The sequence below is a fragment of the Miniopterus natalensis genome, chromosome 10, assembly GCF_054644295.1.
Source record: "Miniopterus natalensis isolate mMinNat1 chromosome 10, mMinNat1.hap1, whole genome shotgun sequence".
NCBI lineage: Eukaryota > Metazoa > Chordata > Mammalia > Chiroptera > Miniopteridae > Miniopterus > Miniopterus natalensis.
Window position 1 is genome coordinate 22,467,991 of NC_142090.1, and position 12,459 is coordinate 22,480,449.

Sequence of the window (12,459 nt, forward strand, 5' to 3'; positions counted from 1 at the left end):
AGCATCTAGAAAATAAAATCGGCCTGTTGTAGACACTGTCCAGATTCTATTATCGAAAATGATCCAAGTTTCTTGGAACAGGGAGATGTAATTTTTGAAGCTTCAGGTAGAAAGAAGAATAATTATTCATCAGTTGGATGAAAAAACATTTCTATACTTGCATCAACATATAGTGCCATGCATGAAGAGACTTCATTCCTAATATGTACAAAACTAATTAAGGCCATCATTGGTACCTGAAGCAGTTTATACTGCAGTTACTGACACTGGAGACATGCATGATTGGAGAACTTCGCAATACCCAGCTTGGTCAATGAAAACTTAAATAATCTCGCTGTCCTATATTTAGAAATCAGCCAAGAAATGCAGGTGAAAAATTTGGGTGCTATCTGGCTGATGAGAGAAAAAGATTATTATAAAGTAGTTCAGTTTTCTGTTATAACTCTTGTCAAAACTCTAAAAATGATAGAAGCAGTATAGTAATAAAAGAGGTAATTCCTCAGTTATTATTTAATTCTTCTTTCCCATGATTTCTTAAATAATTATTAGGTAGAACTCACCACACTGACAAAGAGCAATATTTCAGGAGTACCTTCTAAATGTGTGGATTTATATCTACAACAAATATGTACTAATATTTTATTAAAAATGAAATAAGGGATTAAAATATAATAGAAACAAAATGAAAAACTTAGTGTGAAAATAGTACATATTTTCTACGAAAATATTTGAAACTGATGAATTTCTATAAGTGAAAATTAATAAATAGTCTTCAATTAAAAATAATGGGTAGTTTAGAGAGCAGAGTAAATAGCTGAAAAGTGTTAGTACATTGGAAAATAGATCTAAGGAAATGTCTGAGAGAATTATACAGAGCAATAAAGGGATGAAAAATATGAAAGATAAGTTAACAACAAATTTTCTTTGAAATGATGCATGCTCATCATTTCATCATGTAAATTCAAGCCTTTTCCTTTTTCTTTTCCTACAAACCATTCAAAAGCAATAAAGAGAATAAAAACTAAAACTGCAGAAACTAAGGTTTTTTTCCTGTGTTTTTTGTTTTGTGTTGGTTTGTTTTGTTCTTTTAAAATTAGGCAGCAACAAACCTCTGAGCCCTTAAATGGGTGAGATGGCTGGGGAAGCAGGAGTCAGGACAGGAGTCGGAAGCAGGACCTCACAAATATGCTGACCTCAGAAATGCTTACTTTGTTCTAAGTCCCCACCTGCAGCTATTGAAATGTGCTATATGATCTATTTTCATGACCTTCTTTTGATTTGATTTTTTTCCAGGAGTTAGAGAAGCCAAGGCTAAACCAGGTACCACACAATGAAGAAGATACATGAAAGCAGGGCTCTCTTCAACCACAGAGGGAGGGCGAGTATTATAAAAAGCCCCATCTCTATTAGAGTTATAAGGAAAATTCTTGCTAGCATAAAGCACTTCCATTTCCCTTCCCTCAATGCACGACTGACTAAATAATTTGCAGGGCCCAGGGCAAAATGAAAATGTGGAACCGTTTTGGGGGAAATTGTTAAACATTTTAATACGGTGACAGCAGAGCACTTAACCAAGCACAGAGCCCTGCTGTGCAAAGCACCTGGATGATCGCTCAGGACATGTCCATGAAGTCTTGTCTCAATGGAAATCTTTCCCAGGAAAAAGCCCACCTTCTTAAAATATGAAATAAAGAAGAACCAATAGAGGGCTTGATCGGAGATACTACATGAAAACAAAAGAAATGGAACAGAAAGATAAATTCACAAAAGCAAACCCCTCACCAGAAAATGTTGCCATGGTACACTATAAAATTGTCAGACTTTCATCATAAGAAGCAGAAATTTAAAAACAAAAAACGCACTGAAATATTTGCCTTTTTGTGGAAGATTAATGGAAAGAAATGGTGAGACATGGAACGATGGAACCTGAGTAGGCAAGATGAATGAAAATGGTAACATAAAATCATCATGTGAATCAGTCCTTCTCAAGCCTGACCTCATAATAAAACCTCCTGTGGGAAGCATACCAGTGCCCCAAGCCCATGGGTCTGTCATTAATAGTTCTGGGCTGGACCCTGATCATTGATATTTTTAAAAATCTCCACAGGTGACTTTAATGGACAGCCAGTGTTGGTAACAACATAATCAAAGAAAAAATTAGAAGGCAGGAAAGAAATGATATAATAAAAACCTTAGGGGGCAATGGAGAAAGAAAATGGGAGATGCTGCAAATGCATTGATTTCCTTCATTTTACTAACTGAAGATAAAAAATCTCTGTTAAAGACTGATGGTTGCCATAGAGGAAGAGGGTTGGGGGACTGGGTGAAAAAGGGGAAGGATTAAGAAGTACAAATTGGTAGCTACAAAATAGTCATGGAGGTGTAAAGTACACCATAGAGAATACAGTCAGTAATATTGTAATAATATATATGGTGTCAGATGGGTATTTGAAATATTTGGGAGACAACTTTGTAAAGTATATGATTGTCTAACCACTGTGCTGTACACCTGAAATGATATTGAATGTAAAATGTAACTGAAAAATTTTTAAATGTCTGTTAAATCAGTTAATGTAGGTATAACTATATCAGCACAAATGGATAAACTAAAAGATATTAAGATACTAGAATTAACTAAAATTGAGTGGATAAAAAAATGGGGAGTACAAATGAAATACATTAATATTTTTCAGAAAGAAATTTAGAAATATATTGCCCAAACAGGAAAATATGTTCAATATATGAAGGTATATTCCTATATGGTAACCAGCAGTACAAAATATAAAACTTCTCAATGTTCAGGAGAAACATACACCAAAACCAAAGAAAACAGACAACAAAGTGAATAATTTTCTAAGATATATAAACAGAGAAGATACCTAATAATTTAACAGGACTAAGATCATCCATATCAGTTTATACTGACACTTGTGAATTGTTTTAACTCATATATTAATTATTAAGTAATATTAATTATCTATTAATATTAGATATTATTTAGTTGCACATAACTAAAACCAAGTGATTTTAAACATGAAAAAATAAAAGGATAGGTAAAGAAAATCTAAGGAACTACAAATTAAAAAAATAGAGATTTTTCAATGAAAGCTAAAAAGATAATGTAGGTAGGAATATATTGAATATAAAATCTGCACAATTTATCTGAAGAATTATAAAAATAACTTCTCAGAGACACTCATACCCAAAAAGTTTAGAATTATTGAACAAATGGAAATGTACTTCCATGTTCTAGACTACAAAAAACTAATTCATAAAGATGCCAATTCTCCCTGAGTTAATAGCCTAGATAAGTGATCCAATATTTAAAAATACAGACATTTATTGAAGCCACTATTATCTAAAAAAGACTAAAGCATAGAAGAGTAAATAATGAGCAATACTGAATAATAAGTTTGGTTTTTCACCCCCACTTTACAAGATAGAAGGGCAAGGGCATTTTACACCACTCTCTTACTAGGGTTGGGTCAGGTTTCTGGAAAAAGAACTCTAAAAACAAGTAAAAATACTAAGATAATTCAGAATAGGGGAAAGTAGGTAAATATTTTAATACATTAATAGTAGCTTAACATATCATTTATTAAAAAATTATATTTTCCAGAGGACTGGAGGAAAAAATTTAAAAATGATTATAATGTTTAATTTCATATATTGTATTCTTTGAATTGATTTTCCGTAGTCCAAAAATGTTTAGCATAATTTAAAATTTTCATCCATATTATAGGTTTACACTTGTTTTCCTTATTGTTTGTGTTTTGCTTCAGTCATTTATTCATACATGCATTCACTCAAAAGTTTGCAGGGAGGTTGTTTTATATTCTTATAAAGTAAAGACAATAAAAGAAAAAAAACCTGTTTCTCTTTTCACAACGCTTCTGACACTAACTACCCAGACTTAGTGCAGGCCCCACAGGTTAAGGGCTTAGTCCCATAAGATTGTATCTCACTTCAGACATCAATCTCAAGTCCAGGCCTCCAGTACTTCTGACCAAATGCAACCCCCTCCTGAGGTTTGATAATTTGCTAGAACAATTCACAGAACTAAGGAAAGTGCTTTACTTACTATTATCTATTTTTTTAAGAGGACACCACTCAGGAGCAAGCAAAGATAGAGATGTAGAGAGCAAGGTATGGTGAAGGGGCACGGAGCTGCCATGTCCTCTCCGGTGTGCACCTCCTCAGAGCACCTTCATGTGGTCACTAACACAGAAACTCTCTAAGACCCCTTGATTTAGGACTTTTATGAGATTGCATTACATAGGCATGACTGGTTAAACCACTGGGAATTGATGATTAAGTCCATCTCCAGCCCTCCTCTCCCTGGAGGTGAGGAGGGGGCTGAAATTTCCACTTTCTAATCACATGCCTGGTTCCTCTGGTAACCAGTCTAAATTCTCCAAAAGTCACCTCATTAGCATAAACTCAGGTTTGATTAAAGGAGCTTATTATTAATACAAAGGATATCCATCTCACCTTTATCACTCAGGGAATTCCTAGGTTTTAGGAGTTCTGTGTCAGAATCACAGGGCAGAGACCAAATATATAAATATCTTATGTCACAGATGGTTAAAAAGTAAATAAAGGCATGGATTATATATTAAAGGAACATATAATTTAATGGCAGAGGATGGGATAGATGGAGAATGGAGGTAACAAACATGAAACTACTGAAAACAATTTAGAGTCCAGAAGGCCCTTGCACTTTATATTAATATGTACATATTTAAGAATATATCTGTCAAATTTAATTTTATTTACTTTAAAACACATTTAATATAATCTTTTAAAAAGATACTAAAATTCTTTTCCTGACATTAAAAAATTAATTAGTAAATTTAACTGCCTTTTTTCAGTACCTATAATGCAATTTGTTAGTTTGTGGGTAGAGCTTGTTATTATTTTATTGTGTTGTGCACTGAGCAGCTGTTAATTTACATTAAGCCAGGTATATTTGTTTAAAAAGAACTAATTATTCAAAAATGATCAGAAATATTCCCTCTTCATTCCAATGAAAATCCATTCTAGTGCTTTCTGTTAATTGCCCCTGGCTTTGTATAAGAAAACAGATGGTCTAGTTTCATTCTTTTGACCCGATGTTCATAGCAGCACAGTTTACAACAGCTAAGATCTGGAAACAGCCCAAGTGCCCATCAGTAGATGAGTGGATAAAAAGCTGTGGGACATTTACAGCATGGAATACTACGCAGCTGTAAAGAAGAAGAATCTCGTACCCTTTGGGACAGTATGGATGGACCTGGAGAATATTATGCTAAGTGAAATAAGCCAGGCAGTGAAAGACAAATATCACATGATCTCACTTATGCGTGGAATCTAAAGAACTTAACAAACTGATGAACAGAATAGATTCAATGACATGGAAGCATAGATGAGACTGATGAATGTCAGAGTGATGGAGGAGGGCGGGTGGGTGGAGGGGTAGAGAGTAACCAAAGAATTTATGTGCGTATATACACAACCCAAGGACATGGACAATGGTGGGGAGAGGGACTGGGGAGGGGGAAGGAACGGGGTGGAACGGGTCATTGGGGAGAAAAAGGGACATCTGTAATATTTTAAACAATAATAAAAAAATTAAAAAAACAAAACAAAACAAAAAAACAGATGGACTCTGGGCCTGAAAGGAAAAATGTATGCATTATAAAGGCAATTTTAGTAGAAATTGACAAAGAAAAAAGGGCATGAAAACACTATTTGAAGGCAAAAATTATATGAAATTTATACATTATTATTTGTATGTCAGACATAAATATTTTTAAAGTTTATGGATAGAAATACTTTCCAAATCACTTGATACTTGTAAGAAAAGGCAAATCTGTAAGTTGATAACTTACCTATAGTTCCATGCTTTTTAACTGCATTATATTGTCTTGGTGCTTGGATTTGTTATTCTGTTTAAAAGGGAAAAAAAAAAATAATGTTTGTTTGAGCTACATAGTTTTGTCAAGATTCTTGCTCTGTTTCAGGAAATGACACCCCTAATGCAATTCAACATTTTTATATTAAAGGATGGCTAATCATGTCCTTCTCTTGTTCACACTTTTCACTAGGCAGATGAAATGTTTTGCAAATTTAGAACATATGCACCATCTGGCTTTGGTGTACACAATTCACACACTGAAAGGCAGTGTAGTTACGTGACGGAAAGGGACCAATCTGGAGTCAGATAAACCTTCCTTTCTCACACAGGCTGTGTAAACATAGACAAATCATTTGCCATCTCTGGTCTTCAGTTTTCTTATCTGTAAAATGAGGATAATACTTATCTACAAATTTGTGATTTGGATTAAATAAATATAGAAAGCTGTTAGCCTAAACACATCACATTATACCCATCTTTTAGAGTTGAACATAAGCTAGTAACTGGCTAGTGTTTTTCTTATTTAGAAAGAAAATGTAATCAGTAATCAAAATCCACCCTTACAAAAAGAGAAATTTTTTCCTAGTCTAATATCTTTTTTATTTTTATTTTTGGTGTATTTCCCTTTATTGCAAGTGGCATTTTTAAAAAGTTATCTTTATTGTTAGAAGTATTACAGATGTCCCCTTAATATCTTTTATGAATTGATGCTAGTTCACATAATGACCACTAGAGAAACAAGCGCTATAGGGCATAAAGCAGGAGAAGACTGTTAATTCGATTTTGAAGACAATAAAAGGCCTAAGGAATATAGAGGTGCTTCAACCAAAAAAAGACAAATTTGAAAAATTTACCTAATTTGCCAAATATTTAATGATGTGGGCACCAAACCAATGGAAAGGTCTTGTACTCCTCCATTTTTTATTGTAAAATCTAGATATAGACAAAGCTTTCTAATGAGAGTAAGAAATAATGAGTTTAATATTTTATAGTTTTGTATGTTATGTTTTAAAGGAATGCTTTCATACAATGAATTATATTTTGCTTTGTGAGGTGCTTGTGGTCCCTGGCCCCTTTTTCATTTTTGGATTTTAGGTGAAGTAAATTATTATGTCCAACACCTTATGTATTAAGGACCCTTCTTTCCTGGTGATCATAGCAATACTGCTGATGTTGAGGGCCATCTTTTGGATGTCAAGTATCTCTGCCTGACATGATCCTCATATGTTCTCCCAGATGAAATATCTCTGAAGGCTGCATAAAACATACAAAAAAATTGAAGTGATTTTCTCAGGATTTGCTTCTATATTGACTGTTAACTATAACTATATATACTGGCACTATCTAGTAGATGCACCAGGTTACCCACATTTATTAAGAGTAAAAATAAACAAGTGAAATTAATTTTAATATTAGTATTTTAATACATCTCTAAAATATAATTTCAACATGTTGTTAATATAAAAACTTTATTGAGATATTTATTTTTTTATATATCCTCAAAAGCTGGTATTTTGTGTTCATATTGCATGTCAATTCAGACTAACCATAGTTTAAGTACTCAATAAACTCTTGTGGCTAGTGGCTTCCTTATTGGATAATAGGGGTGCATATTACTAATCTGACTTAAGGAAAAACATGGTTATACAGGGAAAGACATTCTCATCTTAGAATTTGTGATTGGTGATGACTTTTATTTTTATATATACACTTTCCAAAATATATAAACTGGGCAAAGTTTGCTTAATCTAGAACATGATATTTCATCTCTTTGAAATTCAAATTGCGACCACCTAGAGATTCATAGCATTAGGACCAAATGTCAAATATCAGTATAATTTCCAATTGAAATTTCTCAGACCTGAGGACACTCAAGATAGAAGCATAACTGTCTTTAAATGTCTAAAGTTATCTCAGAAGATCAATATAAATGTTCTTTGTTCAAAGGAAATTAATATTTTTAATGTATATTGAGAACTCCTTTGTTTTCATTAAAAAATATCATGTCTACAAAAAATTGACTTATATTCCCATCCTGAGGAGAAGCCTCAGTGTACCCAATTCCCTCATTCTGTAATTGTAATTCTTGTGTCTCAGTCTCCCTCTGCAAAGGGTCCCCCACCTAAATGGTAGGAAGTCATTAAGAATTCATCTCTATTCAATCTTCCAAATCTGTGCCAAGATTGCTACCAGAGTGCCAAACAGCTCTTAGTTGTTTGTCCATCTGGGCTGAGCTGAACAGGCAGGCTACACTGAGTCTTTTTTCCCCATTACAGATTCTGAGTGATCTGACTTTCTATTAGATTCCATTTTGATGACTTCTAATGGTTTCATTAGTAAAATGAAGAATAACATATGAAAAATGTCTATAGTGAAATTACATTACTAACATGGATATTTCATGTTTCAATAGCTTTCTTGGTCACAATTTGCAACATATTGTCAGCTGAGTATTGAATTTTTCAATAAATATGTTTCTCATGCAAAATTAGCTTATTTTGATTCTTTTAAAATTTCATCAAAAATATGGTGGCAGATAACATATTAAACAGAACAATATTTAGTAGTTTTACTTATTAATCATTAAGAAGATGTATGATTTCAGGGAGAGAAAAATTTGACATAGTTTTTGTGTTAGCACGCTATAGGCAATTGATATTAATATATACTGAGATGGTTTTCATTACAAGAAATCTCTGTGCTTTCCATGGTTTTATAGAATTGTACCTATGACCTGAAATCTTCCCCTCTCTCCTATTAAAACAAATCATAAGTAACCATCAAGCAGTATCTGCCCTGTGAAATAATCAAGCAGTATTTGCCCGGAGAAATAATACACCTTAATGACAAATGATCTAAAGTTGAGTGACAGTTTGTCTTAAGAAGCTGTTAGAGTAAGAGATACAGCTTATTACAAGTGATTACCTAGTTGTGTTTTAATTCCTATACTGACTAGGTGTAAAAATAACAAATAAATGACAAAAGGGTCATAGTTAGAAATGACATATGCTAAAAAATTTTACTTTTGCGACTGCAGAAAGTAATACAATATTTAAATGACAATGGGGACATTTTGTATATTAGGAGAATGTCTTTCATTCTCTTCTGCTCTTCTATTTAATTGCTCCTTTCATCTTGAATGTCAAAATAAATTAAAAAATGAAATACAACTCTCTACTGTATCAGAACCTAGAAATATACTGGTCTGAATATACTAGAGAAGAGATTAAAAAATTGGAACAGATAGATTGCAGATGCACTTTTCTCATGCAACTTCAAAAGAGAAAAAATGTCATTGGATTAAAAAGACAAAGCCATTTTAAAAACTCCCAAAAGTTACAAACAAAAACATATACGTATACAAGTATACATGTACCAATCAAGGGAAAAATCTATGTATATATTACATATATATATATTCCTCCCCTCCAGACTGACAGCTGTCAGAGGGGAAGTGGGTGGGGCTGGGTGAGAAGGGTGAAGGGGTTAAGCAAAGAAAAAAAGACTCATGGACACAGACAATAGTTCAGTGATTGCCAGAGAGAAGGGGAGTGGGGGCAGGTAAGAGAAGCTAAAGGGGGGATAAATAGTGATGGAAGGAGACTTGACTTGGAGTAAACACACAATACAATAAATATATAGATGCTGTATTGTAGAATTGTATACCTGAAACCTATATAATTTTATTAACCAATACCACCCCAATAAATTCAACCAAAAATTTAAAAAAATAAATTTAAAAAATAACACAAATGATGCATCATGGGCCAACTAGAGCACTTTGTGTCTTTTAAGGTCACTTTTTATGTAGATTACTTGGAAAACTGCTATTTGCCTCTCTTGTATGACTTCCATGAAATCAGCATTCAGCAAGCCTGGCTTCCTGGCAAACAACGGAACATTCAGCTCATATGTGAGGAAAGAGATCTCTCCAATGAGAAGGGCAGCAGGGAGTGGGAAAAGTGGCAACTCTGGTACAAAGGAGCAAAGAACAGTGATTCATGAGGACGATGGGAGAGTGAAGCCTGCCTCCATGCCTGCCACAGTATAGATTTCACAACTGGCACTTACTTGGCAGATAACCCACCAGGGCCCTGACCTTGGCAGCTTTACAGAGGTAATCTTTATGTGAAGAAGAAGTGTTCTTCAATAATGTCTCTAATATGTTTGCCACAAAAATTCTTTTTTCCCCTAGGGAAAGAGGGAAACGCCTAGAAAAACATATTTTATTTCTTCATTTCCCCCTTTACTGCTCATTGCAAGGGTAACATTCATGGTTCATTGTGGAAAATTTCCTATATGGACAATGTGTTCTTCATAGTCCTTTAAAAACATGTGAATGACATTTAATCATAGGACACAATAACAATGGCTTTTATTAGTTCACTGCCTTTTCCTTTCAATTGAGGTCCATAGAATGATTGGTTCTCCCTAGTAACCTTTTGTGTATGGTCAATTCTGTTAGGTGGTAGCATTCTCAATGGGGCGGTCTCTAACTGGAATGTGGCTTTCTGTCCAAGTGGCTCTTCTTTCAACCACATGCCACATCATAAACATGGCTGTGATGGTGGCCGTCTTGCTTCCATTTATATGACTATCAAAGCCTGTAATTTGTTATTCTCTGTACTCATGTACTTTAAATCAGAGGTGCCAACCTATATATGGTGACTTGTGTTTGGGAAAGAGAAAGCCCTTATTTAAGAGAGTGGCAGGGAGTTTTATACTCTCACAGTGAGAAGCATTAATTCAGTGGGAGAAAACAAAAAATGAAAATTTAACCTTGCTTTTTGACAATTATAAAAATACCAGGAACTGTCCCAATACTAGAAAAAAAGAAAAGTATATTTTAAAAATTTGCATGCCTGTGCATGCCTAGTAGGCTGCCAGCTAAGACTGGTGGTAAGCCCATTCAGAAATTTCAAGTTATAGCTCCTTTGGGAATAATGTGCTATTGTGCCTTCTAGCTCCAAGTCAGAAATGGCTTTTCCCCTTCCAGCTGGCATCAGGATTAGTGATGAATCACTTGCCTCTTTATATTTTTGCTCTTCTTACTTTGTTGGAGATTACTGACCATGATTGATGGCTGCATGCAACTGGTAAAAGTGGAAAATAGCTGCTCTAGAGGAAAAAGTCAATATTACATTTTTGCCTTAAGTTTGCAGCTAAACTAGTCAGTTATGCTTGCCCAGGAGTGGAAATTTTCTTGTTTTGTCCCTCAGACATCATTGTCTTTACTTGTAATACCCAGATCATATAGTAAATCAAGGAAAATTGTTTCTACTGAGCTAGCAAATACTTATAAACTAGACTGAATACGTTTTGAAAGTGTTTTGAATTATAAAATATTACTATATATATTATATTCATTTATATCTTATATGTCCACTTTATATATATGTATTTGTGTAGAGTTGTATACTTTTTATTTTTATGATTTATCTTAACTTTAATTAATTAATCAACTACTTATTAATCATTTATTGACAGTCTTCCATGCTAAATTTAGCCCTGAGACAGTAAGGACAAGTCCATCTTGTTCTCTTACCCTATCACCTAGCACATGTGGTGTGTTCAATAAGTATTTTAATTACTTGGGTAAACAACTAATACAAAGATGTACAATGTAATGTCTCACTATATTTTGTACTTTGTTACAAAATATGAGCCAAATTTATACATTCCTATGAAAACAAGAGGAAAAGGAAGAGTAAAAAGAGAGAGAAAAAGTGCAATAGAAGAAGTATAGAGAAGGAGAAACTTACTTTTTTGACTCGGAGGAGAGATGAGAGCAGGCTACAGGGCAGGGGTGTTTGAAGTCAGATGTGTAAATAGAAGAGCAACTGGAAGGTTGAGGGGCTGAGAAGCATCAACGTTATTTGGGTCAACCAAATTGTTTGAAGCAGGGGTCAGATATATGGAAGTTGTTGGAAGTCATGCTGGAAAAGACAGATTAAGATCAGTTTATCAAAAGATTTGTATAAGAAACCAGTGGATTTATATTCCATTTAGTCAAAAAGGGAGCCAATCAGTCTTTTTAGTGAGTAACTACCATGATCAGAGTGAGACACTGGGAAGACTAATTTGATAGCAATGGGAAAAATTTGCTGCAGCATGAAGATGAAAGTAAGGAGTCAAATTAGAATGTTATTGTTACATTCCAGAAAATAGATAATAAGAGTGTGAAGTATGTTGAAGGAGGAGCACTTGGAATTGGGAGAGTGATGACTTGGAGGTTTTAAACATTTGTTAACAGGCAAGTGATGACGCTATTATCAGAAATATGGAAAACCAAAGGATAAACAAATTTGATGATGAATTTAGTCTTAACTATGTTTGATTAGAAGCACCAACCGGTCATTTGTTTAGAAAGTTTGTCAATGCCATTGGAATTCCAGATTTCAAATCTTAGTGTTAGAGCAGCGCACAACAATGAAGAATACCAACATGAGCAGCAGTGGATGGATCGAGTGGATCGGAGGTGAAGGTCATTGGAGACAAGATGATGAAGTTCTTTAGTGCCGAGTAGTCTAGGGGCATAGGGTGAGTCAGAAAAAAAAAAAAAA